Source organism: Ixodes scapularis, unplaced genomic scaffold (genome assembly GCF_016920785.2).
Source record: "Ixodes scapularis isolate PalLabHiFi unplaced genomic scaffold, ASM1692078v2 PGA_scaffold4__175_contigs__length_147842914, whole genome shotgun sequence".
Lineage (NCBI taxonomy): Eukaryota > Metazoa > Arthropoda > Arachnida > Ixodida > Ixodidae > Ixodes > Ixodes scapularis.
The window spans coordinates 146873482-146899149 of record NW_024609879.1 but is presented as its reverse complement, the minus strand read 5'-3'; the positions used below and the strand labels follow the sequence as shown (position 1 = coordinate 146899149).

Sequence of the window (25668 nt, the reverse complement as noted above, 5' to 3'; positions counted from 1 at the left end):
CTTTCAGTGTTCGTACCCATATCTAATTATCTGGTTTCCTTGGACAGATCTTGGTGAATCGTGGATCGGGCCTTATTTGGAGGCCACCCAATACTCCTATTGTAACGGATTGTGCGCGGCAACATGTCTGTTTAGTTAAGGCCCTGTCACACTGAGGCAACACGATGGCAACAGCAACACAACACGCTGTCCAACAGTCGGGCAACTTGTTGCTCGCTTTCCCTGTTGGCCAACAAAGCTTACACATCACGGCAACTCTCGAGAACATGGACGACAACTAAAATGTTGCCTCGGTATGACAGCTTTCGGCGACAAAAACAGCAACAACTTGTGTTGGACAACGTGTGTTGCCCTGATCGCTGGCTGAGCGAATTTCGGGCCGGCAACACAACATAGATTGCTTCAATGCTAGAGCTAGTCCCCTATCAATAACGTCTTACTCAATTAAAGGCTGGGAAAACGTTATTTACCAATAATTAGGGCTGGCGTGCAGCTAAAATATTTTCGATTAACGTTTTTTACTGCGTAGTTACGGAAAGCGATTGTCGAAATGGTCACAGCTACGGTCGTGAACGTTCAGACTGATTTTGAAATTATAACTTCCGAGAGACCAGCTCACATCACTGATAGTAAAATAAAATGGCATGCCTAGTCACTCGCTGATGAAGTATAATAAAAAATAATCCAGAAAACCAAAGATTCAAAAATCGAAGCATTAAAACGACCATTCTGATCAGGATTGTTGATGCTTGGAACTTGGAAACAGCCGCTACCAGACACCTGATTTGTTTTCAAAAATACCCAGGACGTTTTGGGGGAATGAAGCGATCATATAGCAGGCGGTAACCAAGTAGACAGCGTTGAAAAATATTTATTCCACCGACTGTAATGAAGGCCGATCGTGTTGGTGTCGCAGTTTTGAAGCACTCTCAGTTCAGCTCAACACCACGCTACAAAAGACGCTTTGGGGTACTGTCGGTGCTAACTCAATTTTACAGCAGCCATATGAATTGCATGAAAGAACCGGTCAGAAACACTTCATACGGTGGCGTAAATCCCGAAAATATATCAGCGATTTCACTTTCCTTGGTTAGGGCTATCTGCTTTGTCAACGAACGAAGAACATTTTGATAAAATAAAGAGCGGAAAATACTCGCCGTGTCAAGTTTTCTAATCACAGTCACTGGTTTATGTCGTACCGTCGTAATTCCCGGCCCTTCGAACGCACTAGCACTTTGTAGAGTCACATTTCCAGCGATTCCGCGCCGCACACGAACGAAGGTAAACAATCAAGATGGCGGAGTGTTCCCCATGTTGTCCTCGCCGTCAGCGCGGTGTGACAGGGTTGTCGGACAACAAATTGGGCAACGCGGTTGCCGGGCGGCAGCAACATGTTGCCCGACTGTTGTTGTTTCTGCGATGTGACAGGGTCGCCGGCAACACGACTTTCCCGTGTTGCCGGATAGAGTTGTCCAACTGCTGCCTCAGTGTGACAGGGCCTTTAGCGGTTCAAAATCTTGATATGATATAACGTAAAAATTTGTGCTTTCCTTCGGTTTTCCTTTCTTATAATTGCCAAAGTAATTAAATATACTTTATTTAGCTGTCAGATATTTTGGGTTATCTTAAAGTTCAGAAATATAGAAATCTTTGCCATCTCGCAATGTTAGCAGTCATAATAAAACAGATGTATGTTCCGTTTTTCTCAAAATGCCCCATACAATTTCTAATCTTTTACTCTGCAATTCTTGCATGTTGACCGTATAATATTCTTGGTTACCATAGTAGAGGATGAGTTCGTAGTTACCATTGTAGAGCGTGCTGTGTTATTATTGATGCGGTGTTGCCAAAGGGCATTGGTGTTAATTGAAAACTAAACTAAAATAAATGTGAAGTTGGAGAGTAGGCCTCCAAGCACTCACTCTTTTTTTTTACTTTTTTTTCATTATTCCTTTTGTGCTAGACTTTTTCTGGTCTTGCGATCCTGATAAGCACTAAACATAGCGGGTCCTAAAAAAGATAAATCTTGATTTCGTCAAGAGAAAACTGGATTCTAACTCGAATAAGCACTCCCAAAAGCTTCTACCACCATGCCTTCTGAATCGTCTTCAAGCTTATACTCGTATGGTGACGTGTTGGATTGTTGCTGCATTGATCGGTTGGAGTTCTCTCATGCTTGTCTTTTGCCGGAGGTGGTGGTGGGGTGGTGGTAATTAGTGATTCACAATGAAAAATCAATCTCTCTACTTCCATTATTTTTTTTTTACTCTCTCCCTCTCCATAGCGCAAGTCAGTTATTTCGTCAACTGCGAGAGATGTTACAGATCAGTCTTGACCAGCTGTTCCTAAAATTAAAGTCATTTATCTCCGATGTTTCTTTCTAACAGTTTTCCCACTTGCTTGTAACCAGCTAACCCCTGTGGAACTAATTAGCTCACGTAGGGCCCCATGCGTAGAAGATTAATATATTCAACCAAACTTGAAGAGACACTGATTAGTATAAAATTCCTGAAAAAAAATATATTTAACTCACGTGATGTACAACTGTTTCAGACATGCCCCGAAGAAGGAAACTGCCCTTTACCAATGTGTTGAAATAAGGCTGCTGAATGAAAGAGGAAACTGCCCAGTTGTCTCCTTACAAGGCTGCTAAATAAAAACATATTCTAAATGAAAAGCGTGTTTATGTGGGTAGAATATTATCGTAAAGTTAAACAATAAAATTAAATCAACCTTCAACAAGCGCACACGAGCCAGCACATGTTGGATTGTGTGTGTTATTTCAGCTCGACTTTTTTCTCTTTTTATTTTTAATTAAATTGGGTTTAGCTATGCAGCCTTATGGCACACCCGAAGCAAGCATTAAATTAGAACCCCTGGAGATATTTAATCTAAAGCGGATATTAGTCTTTTTTTATGACCCCACTAAAAAAACAAAAAAAAAAACTCTACATTGTTTTTACTACGATTAGAGTCCCAAACCACCCCCGGTTATCCGTAGCCCGGCACTTAGCCTTGGATCCACTGAGATAGATTGCAACTAAAATAAATTGCTCCCCAAAACATTTTTAAAAGCTCAGCTCCTTGCCCAGATTGCAATGAAAATGCAACAAGCTTGGGACATTCACTGAACATCTAATACTTTTGTTACACGGGCAAAATTGACTGCAGTTACGCTAAGCCATAGTTAACGCACAATACTTGCGGACAACATTCTGCGGCTACGCCGTCGAAGCTATGTGCAAACGTGCGCTTGAGCATTTTGAGCACCCATGAAGGCAGCGCACGCGCACTCTTATCTTCTTCTGAAATAGCTATCCGAGAGTATAGTGCGGTAACTGTAGCGACGCGCTACAACGGTTAAAGGTTAACGGCGGTGAAGGGTGCCCGTGTAACACCGGTATAATACGACTAAAAATGCAAACTCGGATTTTCATCGCCGGCTCGAAGTTCAAGGTCGGTACCAATTGTGGCTGTATAACACGAGAGTGCACGAAGCTAGAGTGTCGACGAGAAAAAGCGCGACAGGAGAGCGCTTGCCATTAGAGCGTGAGTCACAAGAGCGCTTATGCGCGCCTTGGGAATGATCGATGTTGGGTTCCTCAAACACATGTTTTTACGGAGCTGAAATTTCGACACTAAAGGCAGTAAAGACATTAACTAACATTTCGAACGCTTGATTTCAGTTAATTGCCTGAGTACTCGCTGGACGAAATGGCACAAGCATGTTGAACGTAGCGGTCTGTAGTGACGCCATTTAAGATAATTTATTGTGTTCAGGTTATCTATCCCAACGCCACACATTACCGCGCGGTAGTCGTCGCTGCCGCTTATTGCTCCTTTTAAAGTTGGTCTACTTTCGCTCTCGAGACAATTCTACTTTTCATTTTCGTCCCCCCAAAACATAAACTGCGTTCACATATTAATATAGGTGGGAGAAAAAAATCGTTTTTGCGATAACCTTTTTTTTCTTTTTTTTTTGGGGGGAGGGGGGGGGGTGGGGGGATTTAGCATTTCAGGTATTTACTGAGAACCAGGATACAGGAGCCTACTCTGTGCGCAGGTGTAATATCATTATCATGTTTACTGCTGACAAACGTCGGGAAAACGTCGAATTTGGAACGCGCTAGAAATAAATCTGTTGTTCTTATGATTAGGAAAGAAATATGAATCTGCAATCACATACTGTGCAGTGCTGGCTGTCGCGTAACAGATAATCCTATCTATAACAATTCAGCCAGTTACTATAGAAGGGAATAGACCGATCACACCAGCCAGTTCCGCTACGCCGCCGCTGCCGGCAAAAAAAAAAAAAAAAATTTGGGTTGTGGTTCAGGCACGTAGCCAGGAGTTTGTTTCAGGAGGGCCGACCCATGACAAAATTCTGTATGAGGGGGAGGGGGGAGAGGAGGTCCCAGCAAAATGGAAAATTTCGGGGGGGGGGGGGGGCGGAGCTTATATTCGGAGTTGTTTTCGGAGCTTATATTTCGTTAAATTTGGAGGGTGTCTTTTGCAGTATACTTGTTGCCGAAACTTTTGAGCTCATCGGAGTTTATTTTCGTTAAATTCCAAATCTTTGGAAATTCTAAACATTATTTTGCATTGTTTTCTATTAAACAAGAATTATCCGGGTGTAAACCAAGGCTAGATTCAAAAGAACGCGCTTGTAGTTTATAAACTAAATATAGTTTATTTCGCTGAATTTGGCGTTCATGCCATTGCCACTGGCAATACTAATCTATGCCACGACAAATTTTGTAAACAACTATAGCTTCGATTAACGTTGATGCTCTTAAAATTTCTAACCTTCTGCAGGTACTCGCTGGGAAGCTTGTTTTTATCTTATCCTACTCCATTACCCTACCCCCCCCCCCCCCCGCGGCCACGTCGGCTGAAGAAGCTTCAACTGCCCCCCCCCCCCTTTATGGTTCTTTCACTCTTCAAAAAAATCTTTATAGTTCAGAACTTTCACACTTACAAAATCACAACTTCTTCTACTAGAACGGATAGTTTAATCCAAACTGAAAACCGGAAGAGTGACTTTTTTCGTCAACCACAAGTGGAGTGACCTATTGTCCTGTCTCTTAAATTAACTTTGACACGATAAGTGGACACACCTTTAGTCAATGATCCGAGATTTGAAAGTGAATTGGGGAGGCATTTCCTCAGGAGTGTTAACCCTGTCCTATTGAAAATAACCCTTCAGCACTGATATGTTATATGGGACCCTCTCAGACCTTCGAACCCCTTCAGCCCATCAGACCCGAAACCCCTTTAAACCCCTCAACCCTTCAAGCAATTCAATCCGTTTCAACCGTCAGCCTTTCAACCCTTTAGACTGTGAAACATCGACCGAAAATTGAGTTGTTTAAAACGTTGATTGGAAATATATTGTATACTGAATTTTACATATATCTTGAAATGCGAGAACAAAAAACGAAGCAACCTGTACTCAAACCCGAGCGCCAGCGATCAAACCAAATAGCGGCAGTCAAGTTCCTTGTCGCCCAACATATCTTTCGAGGTACTCACAATGCCACAGGGTTAATTCTTGAGATGTACAGTAGCTCAAGTCTTAATACCAACAAGTTTATTACACACGCACACACACAACTGTCAGTAACACGTTTAGCGAAAACCCCGACCGCGAAGCAAACATCGGCCGCCGTTGACGGAATCCTGACCGCACTCACAGTGTTGTCCCTGGTGCCGTCGCGGTGGCGTCTCTGGCGTCTTTTTCTCTCTTTAGTCGATCCTCTGAAGCCAGAGGGACCAAGAGGCGGAAGAAACAGTGTACTGAGAGAGACCTTCTTCCCTATCCGCACACTGAGCTGCTCTGAGAGATAAACCCCACGCTGAGGACGGGAAGCCGACACTGAACGACCGTTCGTTGCAGTCGCCTGATACAAACTGGCCAAGCGGCTTCCCCGACTCATGTATCCCGAATGGTCACATGATTTCTCCCACAGACCCATTAAAAATATTTTGATGGGTCACGTCCTTTCCCGGAAAAGGTTGCGACAGACCCCACAGGCCTATCAAAAACTATGACCGGCTTCCCACGCCCTTCAGAAATTCTTGAAGCGTGTATATGAAACCTTCATATATGTGAGGCCCCTCGAAAAACCTTGACGGAAATCTCAGACCTCTCCGAAATGTTTAAAGGGTTCGTCGAGACCTTTAAAAATCCTGATGGGCCTCAACAGCCGGTTTTATTTATTTGTTTATTTATTTCAATACCCTCAAGGCCCATGGGACATTACAGAGGAGGGTAGGCGAAAGGACAAAATATGTATGCATAGATTAGAAATATCAACACAGCTATGGGACACTTTCACAAGAAAAATTATTAGTAACGGCAGTTCTAAAGAAATAAGACGAGAGTATTGATAATAAAAATGCTGGCAGGTTGTTCCATTCTAATGACGTTCTAAATATAAACGAATTGAGGGGAGCTGTGGTGTTGCAATGGGGAATTCCTACTTTGAACTAAAGATCGATGCTTGCAGAGATGTAAGTGGGTTCTAGGATACGTTTCCCCTCACTGAATTAGTAGGATATAGTTTGTAGAAACGCCATAGGCGAGAGCAACGACGGCGTAACGAAAAAGGAAGTAATGACTAAAAGAGGTTATTTTTCATGGATGTTAAACCCGCCGTACGATGTTAATTGCTAAGTACAAAACGAGCACTGCGATTTTGAAGCGATTCTAGGTTAGATTGAGTGGGGTTAGACCGGTATCCTAGATTGCTGCAGCGTAATCTAACTTCGAGCGAACAAGAAATTTGTATAACAAGAGTTTCAGAGAGAGACAGGAGCTAAAGAAAAGTTTCGTTTGAGGTAGCCCAGCATTGAATTGACATTAGCAAGAATGTGGTTAATGTGGGTCTGCCAGGATAGGTTATAACTAATGGTCACACCAAGATTTTTATAGGAAGTTGAAGAAAGCAAGGGGAACGTTATTAAGGCAGTAGGCGGAAGGGAATATGCCACGACGCGAGACTCTCATTGTATCGCATTTGTTAGTGTTCAGGGTCATGTGTCATTGTTTACACCAATCAGATACAGCATTTAAATGTGTTTGAAGAAGCAGAGTCAGAATCATTAATAATTTCTTTATAAATAGGGTTTCCTCTGTCCTGATCAAATATAACTGTAGGGTACCGTCTTTCTTTTTTGCAGTAGGGCATCAATTTTGGCTTTTATTAAATAAATCCGAAATTACGGAAATTTTATCGCTAAGTGTTTTTTAGTTTTTCGAATTTATTCGAAAACACGGGACTCTAGATATAAGGCACGTAGAGCATTTTGCGGCATCCCGACGAAACGCTCAAATTGAACGCGTTTCTAGGTTTCCGCTTTTTATCGGAGCGCATCACCGCCACCGGTCCTGCCCCCCCCCCCCCCCCTTTTTTTTCTTTTTTGTATCCGGGGCGCGCAACCCACGGTCACACTTCTTGCCATCCTAGAAGCGAGGCGAGGTGATAGCTTCGCCCATCGGCAAAGTGAGAGCAGGGGCGCGGCACAAATATGCTCTCTAATAGAAAAGACAAATCTCGAAACGCGTCCGAATTGAACTTTTTAACGCCGTAAAATGTTCTATGTGCTTCCTGGCTCTAAAATGAGTTCATCTAGTGGTTTTAATGTGCTCAGCAAGATTCTAATAAGAACCATTTGTGTATTTTTAATAAAGGAGCTAGGACACGAAAATTTAAACGGATAGATTATTACTTAAATCGAATGTTCATTTGCTACTTAGTATATAGACAAAGTTTCGCCATTTTTAGAGCTCTAGTAATTGCAATAATTAATTTGCGAAGTTCGATCATTTTCATCTGGCGACCGGGCAATAGTGTTCAAGTTAGTCATACCATGGTGCCCATAAACCACGTGATCATGAATGCTCTTTAACCCTATACTCCGTTTCAAACATAGCGTGCAACGTAGTCAAAGCTAGCGCGCCGGTTTGCACAGCCGACCGCGACTACGTTCGCTCCACAAAATAGTGCGGCCCCTGAAAAAAAAAAAAAAGTCGAAAAGTGTACATCTTTGTAGCTAGTAACTAATAGTGGCGTTATGATTTCGAGGGAACACCGATTCTTTTTCAATAAAAAGGAAAAGATAATGTAAACTACTCCAAATTATTTTCCGTTTTCGTTCGTGCGGCACTCGCACTCGCTTCGGGTTTTCGGGTTGTGCGGCTGCCCCTGCCTCGCCGGTTTCGTGAAGATGGCGTCTTACGCGGGAAGCTTTCTTTTCCTGCTCGGATATTTTCGAAGATTCGTCGTGTGAAGATCTCGCAAAAGTACAAGCAGGTGATCGCCAACGTGTACGCGAGTTCAAGAACGTGTTTCCCGGAGACGTCGGTCCGTGAGGTCCTGGAGACGGTCAGTAACGACACCGGAGTGTCTGGCAAGGTGGCGTCCCCGAAGCGAAGACCTCGCAACGTGAAAGTTCCGAGCACGCGGACAGTGTTGTGAACTGCCACCTGTTATTTCTGGTGTTGTAATCGGCCTTATGGCTTCAAAGTGAAACAAGCCTCAAGAAGGAACTGTGTCGGTGATGAATCGTGCCTACGGCTCCGTCTGCTTGCGGGACCCTACAGCAGGCGGTGTCCGTGATTGCATTCCGAAGCGTCTGGGTTCTTCTGCCTGCGGGACCGTAACCATGGTCGGCTCCGTCTGCCTGAGGCACCTTAACCTTGGTCGGCTAAGTAAACGACGCACATGCCCGTGCCTGTATTCCGAGGCCCCTGCTTTCCTCGAAAAGGAAACAACACTCGATCCTGATCTCGAGTGCCGTGTGTTGTGTGCGCGTCTATTGTGAATCACTCCCGGTTCATGGGGGCGCCGGCACCAGAGCACCGAGATACTGCCGTCTGGATGACTTCTTCCATACACCGGCGAGTATTCTGACTCCGAAGGAAACTTCCATGAAGTCACATCACGTGAGGGAATGCCAAGCCGTCTGAAGAATTGCAGTGCGGTCCCCTAATCACAATATTCGTTATATAAAGGACCGTCCACCACATTCTCAAGGTACTCTCTGATTTTCACGCTACGATGTAAATAAACGGCTTTAAATAGAGACGCCCTGGATCTCGACCGTTCCTCCGTTTTGACGAGGCCGGCGCAAGTTCGAGCGGAACACCAGCCCCTAGTCTACCTTCTTATAAATAAAAATCAACAAGAAAAGAGGAATTGCAATATGCACTTCCGCAATACGCACAATCTTGCACAAAAAAACGGTCGAGGAAAAAAAAAAAAAAAAAAAAAAACCTTTGCGCTTTAAGTGGATTCGAACCACCGCCACCGAGATGTCGGCATCGCCGGCATCGTCAGAGCAGCGCCTTGTACCACTCGTCCACGAAATCTCGCGGAGTAACACAATTTTGTGTGTTTTTTCATGCGCACTACTTCAGTAGCTTTCCCAGCGTTGCACGCGATGTTTGAAACGGAGTATAGGCGGCCCATGATCGCCCAACCTCGCCTCGCCGCGGTATGACCGAAACCGCTCACGCAACTCGGAAACCCCAACGTCATTTCCGCTCTCGCTCCCAGCCCTTTGACCTTCCACCCTGCATGCGCCTGCGAGATTGTCCCGGACGTCGGCGACCATGGCGAGTTAGTCCGTGACTCGCCGTCGCTGGAGCAGGTCGCCAGCGGGTCGCAGTCAAAATAAACAGCTTCCAACGTCTCTTGTTAACAATCACTCTCATCGCTGCTGCGATCAATGTCAAGACTTCGACGAAGCGAGCGATGCCGTAGACATAATCATGACGGACGGCATGCTCGAAACGTGGAAGGTGAAGCCCGACATGCCAAGAGAGCCAAGTCTGTGAATGCGTGCAAAGGGACGCCGCGCGCTTGGGTGGTGACGTCACCAGCTCTCCAGCTAGGCGGCCTTTTCGAATGGGACGGATCCGAGGGTCCCGCAGATAAATCGATTTGTCCACGGAACTATCGCACCATTGTCAAAATATATTCATCGGGATCGTAGGTATGCGCAATGTGTCCTAGCAGTATAGTCACCTCATATTTTATTTTTGGCGTGTCCTGACTTCTTTAAATGCCGACCCACAGAATCGTTCTCAGCTGGAAAAAAAGCCGCTTCCTAGTTTCCTTCTCTTCATTCCCCGTCGCAATCTCCTCTTCTCTACCCACAGGGGAGGGTCTCTGAGTCCCCGCAAAAAGCAGGAGGGTCTTCCTTTTTCTGAATAGGAAAGATCTGGGAAATGTCTTCTTTCTGGTTGCTATTCGCCCGATAATTGAAAAGCTAATTGGCAAATTTTATTTAATTATTCAAGTAAGTAGTGTAAATTTTGCAATCCCTTACTTCTGCCTTGGCTGGTAGATTGTTCACGAAAAGTTTTTAGAGCGCAGCTCTCAGGCGGCCATTCCCGGCTGAGCGGCGTCGGCGTCGTCGCCGCCGTCGGCGTAACCGTGAGGTCACGTGACCCCCCAGGTCACGTGACCCTCCCTCCACCCAGATCACAAGACCCTCTCTTCCACCAGGTCACGTGACCTGGGGGCAGGGGGGCCCCTCGGCAGGGGTTCGAACCCGCCACCTTTAGTCATCTTTAGGGCGGCGCTTTGAATCGGAGCCACCGAGGCGTCTAAAGGGACATATTCAATTCACATTTTATAGAAAATGTTTATTGTAAGAATCAACTAAAGACTAGTGTAGCTGCGGTTGTAAGCATCTGTCATGCATGTGAGTGCAAACAGGCATGACGAAAAGTGTATGAGCATACCTCGATGTACAAGCTGGCTCATGGTGAAATGACCTCTATGTTTTTAGCATAGCAAGATCCTTAGATTGAGCGTTCTTTCTTAGGGGAAAACCAAATTGGATAACTTATGTTGTACACGTTCCCCTCCAGGAGTAACTACATACCTTTACTCGTCACTCAATCAAAAATAACGAAAAGTGTAATATGGTAGAAAGTTGGGCGAGTTGGTGGTACATGTTTAAAGAAAAGTAAGACAGCGGCAAAAAAAAAACAGAGGACAAGAAGACGAAGTGTAAAAACAGCGCTCCGTTTGTACATTTCGTCTTCTTATCCTCCGGTTTTTTTTTTCTTTCTTTTTGCGTTGCTTTACTTTTTTTTAAATAACAAAAAGTGCGTTACTCGTTCCTTCTCTTCAAAAGTGACCAAGTCGTTACTTTGATACCGAAGAAGTGACTAGATACTTGAATCGGACATTCTGCCCAGCGGCCGGTTCTCCTGGTACCTTTTCGGAGCAGGCTTGAGAGACCTCAAGAAACCTCCTCACAACTTGGTGGAGGTGCAGAATAAATGGAGCTACGCAGCGGCGTTCGGATGACCGTCACGGCAGCCAACGCCACACCGCCAACAGATCCCTTGGGACAGCATGCGGTTTCCACTTCTCAGCCACCCACTGAAGGTCGGATAGGGTCCCTTTCTTCAACTCCTGGGCTCATCTGGCATTCCTCGTTGCGCCAACGGGTCCCGCAAATGTTTACCAACCTTGGCGAGGCAGACATTGACGAATGGCTTGACATCTACAACAGTTTGTCGACGTTTAGCGCACTCGAAAAACTCTTTTGTTAGCGGAAAGCTCCACTCAACGGACACCTGGCGCCATCTGTGGAGGGGCAGAGAAAGCTCCACACGGACGGACAGCTAGCGCCACGGGTGGGGAGGAGGAAGAGAATCGCGAGAAGACTCGCGCACGTCATGTCGACTGCAATTTGTAATCCGTGTTAATCCGAATTAAATCGTTGAGTTTAATCAATATCGCTTCTTCCTGACCACAATCACGACTAACATGGCGACGAGGACTCACGAACAAAGACCACGCGGACGGGCAAGCAGCGAAAATTCGGTATGAAGCGACCGACGACTACCTGAAAAGAAACACGTGCAGGCGGCCCACGGACGACCTGACGTACGACGGCATCACGATACAACGCACCAAGTCACCGCGACAGTTATGTCATCGACTGGCATAACAGCGAGAACGCGCAAACGACGCCCAAGTCGACATCAAGCCGAAAAGCACCACCGCTTGCCGGGACCGGCACCGAAAGCGTGGTGAGCTGTCAACACGTGCACCAGCGACACCAGCGAAGAAACGCAACAAGCAACAACCGTACTGCCGTACGTAACGGACTGAGGACACCGGCTGAACGAGGTCAACGACTGGGGACGGCGAGGAACACGTACTCTCGGATCCGTTTCCCGACCTCCACGGCGTCAGTTGGCGGCGTCCTCATCCACGGCAAAACGCAACGCACAAGCAACTGCCGTCCGTAACGGACTGTGGACACCGGCTGAACGAGGTCAACGACTGGAGACGGCAAGGAACACTTACTCTCAGATCCGTTTCCCGACGTCCACAGCGTCAGTCGGCGGCGTCCCCATCCACGGCAAAACGAAACGCAACGCGACGAGCGACTACTCGGCATGACTGACCGAGACAAAGAAACGAAACACTCGACGCTGGTTTACGACGAGAACGACAGCGACGATCCACTGCGGACGCCCCTACGAGGTACGCTGCAAACAAGCACCTCAACGATAACGAAAAACGAGTCAAGCCCGGAGCTCACGACGCTCACGACGACGGTACAGAGTGACCATGGCCGAGCTCAACGTTACTTTGACCGAGACAACATCGAACTTTCCAACAAGATTTTCGCAGGCAGCGTAGACGCCCCGCATGGCTCACAGACTTTGTGACAGACTGCGAGGACGCAGTATTTTGAGCGCGGGCGTGTTAGCGGAGAGCTCCACTCAACGGACACCTGGCGTCATCTGTGGAGGGGCGGAGAAAGCTCCACACGGACAACTAGCGCCACGGGTGGGGAGGAGGAAGAGAATCGCGAGTAGACTCGCGCACGTCATGTCGACTGCAATTTGTAATCCGTGTTAATCCGAATTAAATCGTTGAGTTTAATCAATATCGCTTCTTCCTGACCACAATCACGGCTAACACTTTCAAGCATTCACACACCCAAAGAACAGTCCTCTCACACAGCGCTCACTAACAACTTTGTATTTCGTGTTTTACTTCGGCTACTACTACTTCAGATTTTAGACGATTTGCAAATAGAAAAAGACGACATAAGAGTAAAAAATTCCTGTCTAACGCTTAGGCTAATTTGCAGCTAAATAATTAATCTCTTTTCGTGATAATATTATCGACGGCGTACTAACGCATTTGCCCTCTAGTCGTATGATGTTCTCGGCTTCGATGATTTCCCTTGTTAATTGGTTTACACTTTTGCCCAACACGGTGCTGTTGTTGAAATGTGCAACACACCCACAATCCCGACAGTGTATTCCCAAGTGGCCAGAGTCGGCGTTTACAATGTTGTTGGAGTGTTCTCGAAGGCGGTCATTTACACATCGCCCAGTTTGTCCAACGTATTGTCTTCCACAGGAAAGGGGGAATGAATAGACAACCCCCTCAACGAAAGACACAAAGTTGGTCCTATGCTTCTTGGAGGAGCAGACTTCGGGTTTTGAGGGTGTGGTGACGTTTTTGCAAAGGCTGGACAGTTTGGTGGGTGCTGAAAACACGATATCAACATTGACTCTGTTCGCTGTTTTCTTGAGGCCGTGGAAAAAATTGTGGATGTAAGGTACGATGACTGGTCTTCTTGTCCTGTCTCTGTGTGTTTGACGAAAAGGCAAACAGCGCGCAGAAAACGGGGACTAGAGGAAGTGCAGACAGGACAAGCGCTGTCCTGCACTTCCTCTAGTCCCCGTTTTCTGCGCGCTGTTTGCCTTTTCGTCAGTATGAACCAACTAACCCACATCGCCACCCTTACTCTGTGTGTTTGTTTGACACAGTTCTCTTGCTTCATTTCTTTAAGAATAGTTTCGACCACTGACACCAATAAGAACACAGGGTACCCTACTGACTTCAGTCTTGCAATTCGCCCGTCGAAACTCTTTTCTATGGAATGCGAGCACGACTTTGCGATTGAGCTCTTAAGACATGACCGCACTATGCCTCTTTTCACGAGTTTTGATTGCGCGGAGTTGAAAGGGAGGAGTGTTTTTTTACCCCTGGGTTCATAGAACCAGCAGACGTGGTGAGGTAGCACCACCAGTCGGAGATCCAAGAATCTTGGGGATCCTTCAACCGGCAACTCGTGGGTGATTTCTAGGGGACTCATCCAGTCTTTAAATGCCGAGAGGACGCTGCCCACCGAGCTTGAACAATTGTTATCATCGGTGGCTAAAAAAATTAAAAAATCGTCCACGTATCTAAACACGCGAACTACTTTTGTGTCATCTAACCTCTGTTGTAAAATCCTATCGATATGTGCAAGATATAGGTCGCTGAGTACAGGTGCAATGCACGAACCTATGCACACTCCTCTCTTTTGCAAGTAAGTGTGACCATCCCAGGCAGCAAAGGTGGATTTAAAATAGATGGTAATTAAGCAATTCCAAAAATTTATTTTGGGGCATGCCTGAGGCATTCTGAAATGCAATAGTACCAAAGGTGTCAATGCTGTCTTCAATACTTGTTAAGAGACGGTCTTGGGGCAATGCACAGTAGAGGTTCTTAATTTCAATTGAAAAAACTTGCATCTCTTGGTGTTTTCGTTCTTCTAGGAAGTTGAAGACTTCGAAGGAACTTCGGATTAAGTAGGGGTCATCTATGGTTAAAAGATTTAGTCTGTCTTGTAGGAATAAGGCAACTGATTTTTGCCGCGTCCCGCGCTCTGGAACGATGAGTCTTAGGGGGCAGTCAGGCTTGTGGGTTTTTGCACTAAAAAATACTTCTAAGGATAACGTTTTGCTGCGGTCCATGTGGGAGCAAAAATTTTTAGGTCAAGCGATTGGCAAAAGTGCCTTGCGGCTTGTTTTACCTTGCCTAATGCTATCTCGTCATGGTTGTTGAAGACGGATTCAATTGCTTCTTCTGCCTTTTTGCTGAATGTATCTTTGCGCATAAGGACAAAACCTCCTTCTTTGTCAGCAGGCATGAGTGCTAGGGAATGCTCTTTTAGGTACCACTCTACTCTCTTTACAGGTAGTGGTTTGACAGGTAGTTAATGTCGAAGGAGTAGGTCCATTCTTTCAGAAGTGCAACGATCAATCTCAACTTCGGGAGCTTGCCTTGACACTTGTCTCACAATGGAAAGTAACTCCGGTGGCGATTTTTTAGGCTCCACAGCAAACTTAGGACCGAGACTGAGGACCTGCTGCACAAAATCTGGTACAGAGACTGTACCTATTGTGTGCACTGGGTTGCACGAGCCTCTCTTTTTTCTAGGGGTGTTGATGCGGAGATGCTGTAAAGTAAGTCTCCAAAGATGTTCTGTAGTATGGTCCAGTGAGAGAGAAATTTCTCGCTGCCTACGAAAGGGGAAATTTCCGTTGCCTCCCATTTGTATGAAGAGGCAAATCTTGTAATGCCTGGCTTGCCTATGCCATTCTACCTGGAGAATCTTACTAATTCTTTTTCCATGTCCTATAGACGGGGCAAAACCCCGAACAGGTTCTTGACTACAGGAGGTAACATGTGTAGTCAGATGCAGTACCCGTACGACCCTGCTTGACAGATGCAAATGGCGATCCACGTAATTAAGACGCTTGGTAGTACAGAAAAAATATTGAAGGGGCCTGATGTACTAGAAATGAAACCTGTAAGAACTTGAGATTGGGCGAGTTGGTTGTTCATGTTTGTCGACGTTTAGCGCGCTCGAAAAACTGTCATTCAAGCATTCACACACAACAGAGTGAGCACTTACAACCGATGGGACAGTTCGATAAAGCTAGCCAACATCATTTCTTATTTTACCGACGTAGTAAAAACATGGTTCCTAAACCACGAACACGAGTGGCAATCGGGGGAAACATTCACAGCTGGTGCAAGAGAGGTATTTTGAAGACCAGCAAATCATCGTACTATTTTGGTGCGAAGACTGAATACGCGCACTCAACAACCGGGCGAAACCTACACGTCATATATAAAACACGTCCTGACTCTCTGCCAAAGGGTAAGCGACCAGATGACTGAAGGTGAACGAGTCCGTCACCTCCTTAAAGGAATCTCACAAGAAGCCTTCAGGTTGTTTTTGACACAGCCTCCTGCGGATGTTAGATTTGTTGTAGACGGCTGCAAACGCCTCCAAGAAGCTCGCCAACAGCGCGTTATCTACTCTGGGTATTCACCAATGCCTCAGGTGCAAATGCGTCAAGAACCGCTACAATGTTCTCCCACACAAGAGAGCATGCGTCCTCTCGTCCACGAAATTGTCCGTGACAAACTGAGGCAATTCCTTGCTACGCCTCCGCCCTCCCTATCGAGACAAGCTCCGCTGCAAGACATGATTCGTGAAGAATTACGGCAGGATATCAGTCTTACTTCACCGCCACAACCTCTACAACCGGAAGCGTCGCTTTCTTATGCACAAGTGCTATCAAGACCAGTTGAAGCGCGACCCCCTCAGGCTGAACCTACAGTTCCTGTTTCAGCGGCATCACTCGTAGATTATCGCTTCCGCTATCCTCAACAAAGTTCTTGGAGAGGATATAACAGTCGACCGACATGTTTCTACTGTGGAGTAACAGGACACATTGCCCGCTTCTGCTACAGGCGTCGAAGCGACGAAGAAAGACAATGGTACCAGAGACCTCGCTACATGTACGATGACGAAAGACCGTCACACCAGACACCAAGACGCAAATTTCATGAGTCACCACGTCGTTCATCAGATGACAGGAGCAACAATTTCAACTCTGAGCCTCACGCATCACCTAGACCACAATACGCCCGATCCCAGTCCTTCTCGCCTCCCCATCCACGTTTCTCGTCGCCCATGGGTCCCCCGCCGACAGCTCGACCACGATCGTCTACGGGAAACTAAGGTGCGCAGTTTCCGGAGGTGAAACTGCAGCAGTCGACACCTCAAGCAAGCCCCACATCCAGGAAACGGCATAAACGTTATCATCGCCGGACATCACTTTTCAGCTCTTTTCGATACCGGTGCGGCCGTCTCAGTTATGCGCGAGGATGTTGTTGTATCTTCTAGTTAATTACTTTCCGGTCACTTCGTCTTCTTCTGTCCTTTGCCCTTTCTACTTCCTCTTCTTTACTAAAAATATTAAAGAGAAAGCCTCGTGGCAGGTGCGCTCAAGTGTGGTCGTTACATTCCGGGTCTCCAGACACCAAATCCTTTCTGGCGAACGGGGATGGAGGGATTCGGACTCAAGCCGCCTCCAGACTTCTTGGACAAACCAGGGACTCCGGAAATTTCCTGGGAGCGATGGCTTTCGCTGTTCGAGTGTTACGTGGCAGCATCTGGTGCTTATGTACTACCCGTGGAACGCCGCCGATACATGCTATGCCACTGCCTGGGAATAGAGGGTCAGCGGTTCTTTGACAACCTGCCTTCTTCTCGCGCTGTCGCTGTGCCGTCGCCAGCAACGACGTCAGCGGCAGCCACTTCTGGACTGCTGACAACGAATGTCTACCAAGAGGCTGTCGACGCCCTCTACGCGCACTTCAAGAGGTCATGCGACGTCATGGTCATGGCCATGACAACCAACCTTCCAGCAGATGATGGCAACGATTCTAGAAGGATGCGAAGGGGTCTGGTTTTACCTGGACGACGTTATAGTCTTTGGTAGGACAAGAAAAGAACACCTGGAGCGATTGCGCCATGTCCTCCGGCGAATCGCTGATAGTGACTCAAACTTAACAACAACTGCGTTTTTGACGTTGCCGAACTTTCATTTTTAGGCCATCATGTCAGCGGCGAAGGAATCGCCCCACTTGAACAAAAGATAGACGTCATCAACAGAGCTCCCATCCCAACAGGCATTTCGCAATTCCGATCATTCCTTGGGATGGTAGAATACTACAGCTGTTGTGTTCCTCGTCTAGCCGCAGAAGTAAAGCCCCTGCGCAAGTTCTTGAGAAAAGACATTCCATTCATTTGGGATACCGAAGCTGACACCAGCTTCAAGAAAATCAAAACAATGCTATCTTCAGCAAGTGCAAAAAAATGCGAGGTTATTTTGACTAACTGGATATCGTTTGACGCGCAACCGAAATCTCAGATTGGCCTCCGTCAGATTGCGGGCAACTCGGCCGATATTTAAACCCGACTTAGATCGGATCCCAGGCCTTAATGACCCGTAAAAACACCGTTCATTTTTCACAACACGCAATCGAAGTCGGAGAAAAAATTAAAGAAAAACGAGCCGCGTTGATTCCTCAACTCGCAGCCAGAACAAACGGCCACGTGATCTGGAGCCGATTATATGCCGCGAATGTTGATCATAGCCACGCGCCGTGGTTGGCAAAGCACAGGACACGCGCTGAGTTCCGGACATTGTTATGGCTCGGCTATTGTCGTCATTGCAGCGAGTGAACATGGACCACTGCACGAATACTTGTCCAGCTATTGATTATTACGAGCCCGAATCGAGTGCTCACGCAATGTTCGGGTCCAATCTATGAGCCACATTCAAATATCGTCACTGGAGGATACTGCGATGCCCCAGTTACGTCAAGTTTCGCGAAGGAGAGACTGAATAACAATTACACCGCAACAAAGGCGTTTCTTGGCTAATGGCGTTGCGTGCGAGTATCCTTGAGTCCCACTAGTGCCAGTAAGCTCGTGTAAAGTGAAAAACATGCCAAATGAATATCGTTGGACCTCCCCTTTAAGTTCGATAAGAGCATTCTGAATTTGTAAGGCTTTTATTTATTTATTTATTTATTTATTTAAAAGCTCCCTCAGGGTCCGAGGGCATCACAAAGGGAAGCGGGTTACATCACTGGAATTCAACAAAATTCAATAAATAACAACCTATGAATGCAAAACAATATGTACATATTCGTGAAACGCTGAAATGTGAACACTGCTAAGGCAATTTTTGAAAACGGCGCTGTCAGATATTGATACCACAGACGCTGGAAGGTGGTTCCACAACACTGTGGTTTGGTGTATGAATGAATTGTGAAAAGTAGTAGTGTTACATGAAGGCACGCCCATCTTGTGTCGGTGATCGAGGCGTGGTGATATGTAAAAAGGAGATGCTAATAACTTGATTGATTAATTGATTAATAACTTTATTGCTTAATTGTTTTTTTTAATTTAAACCGGCTGTTTCAGCACACTTGTGCCAAGACAAAAAAAAAGAAGAAAAACAGCTGCAAGTTCCACGTGTTTAAGCAACACAGTATTGAGTTATTCGAAATATTTTTGCAAAGTTGTCAACTCGCTAATGAACCGAAATCACTTAGCTAACTTTTTAAATGTTAGTTTGTGCGCGAACTCTCCAATACAGAGGTTGTAGAGCGTGTCATCCCATCATGTCGTTTCCACCAAGGTACCCACATGACTAAGGGCACGAACATCGCTGTTGCCTAACGGGTAGTCACGTGGAATTTTCTTTTAATCTTGCGCGCGTTTCTTTTAAAGCCACTCAAGTGCTACTTTGGTGGAAAGAACTCGACTAGATGTTTCTCGACACGCTGTCTGGTTGGTTGGTGGAACGATTTGTCTAGTTAATTCCGACAACGAACGAGGCTTGTTAAATAGGTGTGTGGTGCTCTGCACCCTCCACATTTCTTAGAGGGACAAGCGACTCCTAACCGCACGAAACAAAGCAATAACAGGTCTGTGATGCCCTTAGCTGTCCGGGGCCGCACGCGCGCTACACTGAAAGCAGCAGCGTGATTTTATCCCTGCTGTAAAGACTGGGTAAACCGTGGAACCTCCTTCGTGATTGGGATAGGGGCTTGCAATTGTTCCCCTTGAACGAGGAATTCCCTGTAAGCGCGAGTCGTAAGCTCGCGTTGGTTACGTCCCTGTGGAATTCTTAAAGATCTATCAGTGAGACGGTGTACTTTAGCATCAGAAGGTCTATGTGACCGTTGAGATTAATGGTAAAAAGAACAACACCCTCACCTTCCTCCTTCTCAAGTCTCGATCAGTACTTCCATTCCTCGTGCCTTCTTCTTTCTTCTGTTCGACTTCCTCAACATCCTCCCGAGCAAGCAAAGCTGAATGGATTTCAAGTAGATGCAGCTTTTGAACTGGTCTTCGATAAACGTTTCCATCTTTGTCTCTGACGAGATATGCTCTAACGCACCCATCTGTTCCAGCGTAGACTTATGTAACTCGGGCGAGCTTCCAAAAATATCTTGGACATTTTTTGTCCTTTAACAGGACTACGTCATCAACTCAACGAAGCTGCCTTGACATTTGGGTACTGATGAGCCGATCGCAGTTGCACGATATACTCTTTACTCCACCGATTCCAACAGTGGTCCATAATCAGTTGTCTATACCTCAGCCTCCGAGTGGATTACCTGTGAGTCATGGTCTTAGGAAGCTGAGGGTATGAGCCGACTTCCGGAAGAACAATGAGGCTTTGTCCAATCAGAAAATGAGCTGGACTGACAGGTTTCGGCTCCTTGAGGTCGGAGTAAACGTATGTTAATGGTCGGCAATTAATAATGGCTTCTGCTTCTACAAGCACCGTTGCTAGCTCTTCAAACTTGAGACTGCTTCTTCCCAAAACTTTCCTTAAAACTACCTTTACTGAGCGAACTAACCTCTTTTACCATCCTCCCCACCAGGGAGCGCTTTCAACAATAAATTTCCATCTAATTCTCCGTTCAGCGAGGTATGACGTTAAGTCCGGATGACTCAGGGAGTTCCAAATTACCCTTAGGTCAGCCGACGCCCTCTTAAAGGAAGTAGCATTGTCAGAGTATATTGTACTTGGTATTCCTCTTCGGGAAATGAACCTTCGAAATGCGAGAAGAAACGCTTCCGTGGACAGGTCGCTTGAGAGCTCCAGATGGACGGCTCTTGTTGTCGCGCACGTAAACTAGACAATATACGCCTTAGAGCTGCTAGTTCCTGCACTCGCTGCCTTCATATATAAAGGTCCTGCGAAGTCAATGCCTGAGATCTCAAACGGCTTTGTAACGTTCACTCGTTCCGCTGGAAGGGGAGCGAACGGCACAAGTGTATACTTCGTGCGAAACCTCGAACATAGAAGACAGTTTCGGATAGTCTCCTTAATTACCTGTCGAGCTCGAGGTATCCAAAATCGCTGTCGGAGGGTGGCCATGGTGCTAGATACTCCTTCATGGCCGACTTGATAATGAGCATCCATAATAATCAGCTCAGTCAGACGATGATCGTTCGGTAATATGATCGGCTGTGTCACGGAGCAAGGGGCGTTGAATTGTTGCAGCCGTCCCGTTACCTTGAGCACATTATCATGGTCCAGAAATGGGTGCAGATCCGAAAGAGGAGAGGCCGGCTCAGTGTCCTGATTGCTAGAAAGCAACTGAATCTCCTTTGAGAAGGCTGGTCCTTGAGCTTGCTTTATCCAATATTGTTCTGCTGCAGCATATTCTACGGCCTTCAATTGGCCGACTTGTCTATTTTCTTTAGAACCGCTGTTCCGCGCAAACCTCATCACCCAGGCTGTTACTCTAAGCACCTTCTGATACCCGCTGTACTTCTTTAGATCAAAAAGTGCGGCCGTTTCTTGACCTTCTGTTTGCAGGTACACCTGGGTCGATTTCAACTCATTTGTTTCGAGCTCATTGAGTTCCCCTAATTGAGGTGGGGTTTCCGGCCAGTCATCTGCTCCAGAAATGAGCCATTTCGGCCCTTCCCACCACAGACAGCTATCGCGAAAAATCGATGGAGATTCTCCTCTTGTCAGCAGGTCTGCTGGGTTAGTCTCTCCCGGGCAATGTCTCCGTTTCTCTGGCACGCTCCTAGTTTGAATTTCTAGAACACGGTGTTTGACAAATGGCTTCCACCTGCTCGCCGAACCTCTTATCCAAAGCACAACTGTCGAGTCAGTCTACATGCTGTATGTTTTTTTAAGCTCTGTGTGCGTACAACCTAGGTATTCCAGCAGCCTCGTTCAATTGTGGCTCCCATGAGCTCCAATCGTGGCAAAGACAATACCTTAAGAGGCGCCACTCTTGACTTTCCGGTAACTAAGGTAGTCCCAACGTGCCCGCTGTTATCTTCGATTCTTAGATAGGCACATGCTCCATATGCCTGTGTGCTGGCGTCCACGAATATGTGCAACTAGACTTCTTTAAACGGTTTTTTTTGTCCATTCTTAATTTGCCTTGGCATATGTACTGCGTAGATGTTAGGAATGTCTCTGCATCAGTTGGACCATTCGACATATAGTTCCTCAGGTATTTCTTGCTCCCAGTTCACTCCCAGTTTCCATAGTTTCTGGAAGAGGAGCTTAGCTCGTATAATGAAAGGGGCAATGAATCCCATGGGATCAAATATTCTTGACGCAGCTTGCAGAATGGAACGCTTGGAGTCCACTTTTGTCTGAAGGAACGATGTAAGAGAGTCCACCGAAAACTTGAAACTGTCACTGTCCTTGTCCCAAATCATTCCCAGCACCTTGGAGATTCTGGACAGCTTAAGGTTCCTGTCTGCCGGTACCGCATCTGCTTCCGCTTCGTTCATTATGTGCTGCACGTGCTTGTCGTTGGAGGCCCATTTTCTCAAGTTCATGCCCGCATCCTTCATGATAGAGTTAGACGTCTCGTATAGCGTAATCGCTTCTTCGACCGTGTCGGCGCCCATCAAAATGTCATCGACATAAAAAGAGCTCCTCATCTTTTCAGCAATGTTCTTTGTAGCAGTCACTTTTTAGGCGGTGTTGAATTGTCTCAGACAATAGAAAAGGACTTGAGGATACCCCGAAAGGGACTCTGGTAATTCGCCATTCCTGTAAGCTTTCTAAATCAAATGGCCCGGTGGGCCCATTGGCAAACCAAATGAATTTGACCGCATCACGGTCTTTTTGACTGATTTTTATCTGAAGGAAAGCCTTTTCAATGTCAGCTGTCAAGGCGATCGCATACCATCTGAACCGAAAAGGATCTGGAGGATGTCTGGATTCAGGTTTGGTCTCCTTTCCAGGCAGTCATTGAGAGACTAGCATCCTTTTGCATGTGACGAAGCGTCGAAGACTACTCGTAGCTTTGTGGTTGTAGACTCCTCCCGGACAACTTCTCGGTGTGGCATGTAATAGATGCGTTTCTTCTTATCACCTTCCAAGTCGGATGGTACCACTTCCGCATGACCTAACTTTATGTACTGATGGATGGTGGTGTCGTGCCGATGAAGTAAACCCTCTTTGGATGAAAGTCGTCTGAGAAGCGAACGCAAGCGTGAGACTGCTATGTCTCGATTGTTCTGCAAGGGCTCTGTGCAATCCTCCTTCCAAGGAAACGCTACTTCGTACCGTTGGCCATCTTTGACTGTTTTCTTCAAAATATGCGCAGAGGCTTAGATTGTCGTCCGCAGCTTCCTTAGCCGAAATTCCCTTGGCTTCCAGCTCCCAGGAGGCTTTTAGTACTTCGGATGTAATTTCATCCTCTGTCAAAGTTTGGGTGTTCAGTACACATACCATCAAAGTCGACGCGGACGTCAAGATTCCTTTTGGTATAGACGGTCCCTGCAAAGTTCAACCTATTTTCGTGTTGACTGCCACCAGCCCCTCGCTTTCCTTACATCTCGCGACCTCTCCTGTGAGGATTTTCCAAACTTGGTCGGATCCAATAAGTAAGCTAATTCCCGGCGTAACTTGCATTTCTGGAACCACTGTGTCATCTGCTAGATTTCTATTTTGCAGGCGTAAGAACTCTACGAAACTGTCCTCAGAACTTTGCGCTGCAATGTCCTGGCAAATAAACGGAATGGTTACCGCTTCGATTGAGCACTCTCTATCGTCAAATTGACTCTTGAGGCGGACCTCCACTACATTGCTATGTTCAAGCTCCTTGCTGGTAGTGCTGTCAAACGTGGTCAGTTTAAGCTTCGTCTTCCGCAGAATCTTGAGATTCAATCGCTGCGCCAAGTCTTCTTGAATAAATGATCGCTGACTGCCTCCGTCCAGAATTCCCCTTATATATCGGCCGGTGTCCTTGTTGATGACCCATGCTTTAAATGTCTGTAGGTCGACTTGATCTCCGATTGTCCGTTGACACGAGTCATCTCTCTTTTCATACGGCTTAGACGAAGACACACAGGCGACTGCTCCTTCTTTTGTTCGTGTGTATGACGGGTCACAGATATTGACGGCATGTCGACCACCGCATGATGAGCAGATCAATCTTTTTCGGCAATCTCTAGCACGAGTGCCCTTTTGTAGTACACTGAAAGCATCTCCCATCTCTTCCTAACATCTTTTTGTTGTATAGCGTGTCCTGAGCATCGTAAAATTGTGTCTCGTGCTTCTTCGAGTGACAAAAAAGGCATTCCCCTGGCACTGAAGGTGCCGCACTATGGAGCGCTGATGCCGCCGGCTGGAACTGGTCCTTCGTTTCGTCTGTTTGCTCCTTGCCTCGAGCTGCGGGGTGGCCGCTTCGCTCTCTGCTTTCTACTTCAATGCGGAGGAAACTGAGAATCCCATTGAGATTCGAAGCGGCATTGGATGTCTCTGATGCGGAACCGTCGCCCTGCATCAAATTTGCGTTGCTTGAGAGCTTGTAGCTGACTTGCCGATGATATTGCACGACGATGTCACGTGGCATTGCCTTCATCAGAATGTCGCGGAGCATTGCCGCAAAACTTGCAGTTGGAACATCTAGGGCGTTGAGGCAACGTATGTTCAGCTGCGTTGAATCATAAAGCTTGCGAAGACCCCGGGTGTCAACCGAAGATCGAATCTGAGGAAGGTTTCGCAGTGCCTGATAGGTCCTCCTGCTCTATTCTTTTGGGATCTCCGAAGCGCTGTTTCAGGAGTTCAATAGCATCTGCGTAGCACCGCTCGGTCGTCGGTAACCCGGCAATCGCCGATGCTGCATCGCCTGCGAGGTAGCGTCGTAAGTAATGGAACTTGTCAGTTGTAGACAATGCCCGACTTGAGTGGGTTGTTCCATCAAATCGCTCACAGAAAGTGCGCCAGTGGCTGATATTGCCTTTAAAAATGGTTATGTCCAGTTTCGGCAGTCTTGGACCACTCACTGGGGTGATACTTTCAGGAGCGTCTTGTAATGGGGCCGTTGTAGGAGGAACAGGGTTACGTCTGGTGATCTCCTGGTGTTCGATCTTGTATCGCAGCTCCGCGAGAACCCTGATGGCGTGGTCTTGGTATTTGGCTACCGAAGCGTAGTCATTTTCCAGCTCCGTCGTTGGCAATAGTGGCTCCAGCTCCTCGTTGATGCGGTCTAGCTCGATGTTGCTGGCAGACAGCCGATCCTTGACCGCGTGGAGCCTGCCTAAGTCTGTCTGTGGATCATTCAAGATCGTGTCGGGTTCGTTAATCAGCCGCGTGTTCTGGGCTCGTCGGGCCGAACGCTTTCAACCGATCCATGGCTATTTGTGAGCTCAGTGGTCAGCTGATGCCGTTTCCAACCTTGTAGATCTCTAAGCCGAAGTCTTCGTGTTATTCTCCCGGTCGTAACGCTTCCGTCGTTTGGCTCTTTGTGATCAATAAGATTTCCGTTTCACTTGCCTTCGCAACGTCTTGTTAAGCACGATACGATGACTTTAAGCTCTCTCCCGGGTTTCGGCACCATGTGGAATTCTTAAAGAACTACCAGTGAGACTTTAGCATCAGAAGGTCTATGGGACCGTTGGGTTTAATGGTAAAAAGAACAACACCCTCATCTTCCTCTTTCTAAAGACTCGATCAGTACTTCAATTCCTCGTGAA

At 46.7% G+C, this 25668-nt stretch overlaps 1 protein-coding gene across 1 annotated transcript in view; it reads left to right on the top strand.

Annotated features, from left to right (window-relative positions):
- Positions 1-25668, top strand: part of LOC115308730 — a 65250-nt gene that overhangs the window by 17958 nt on the left and 21624 nt on the right. The window lies entirely within an intron of this gene.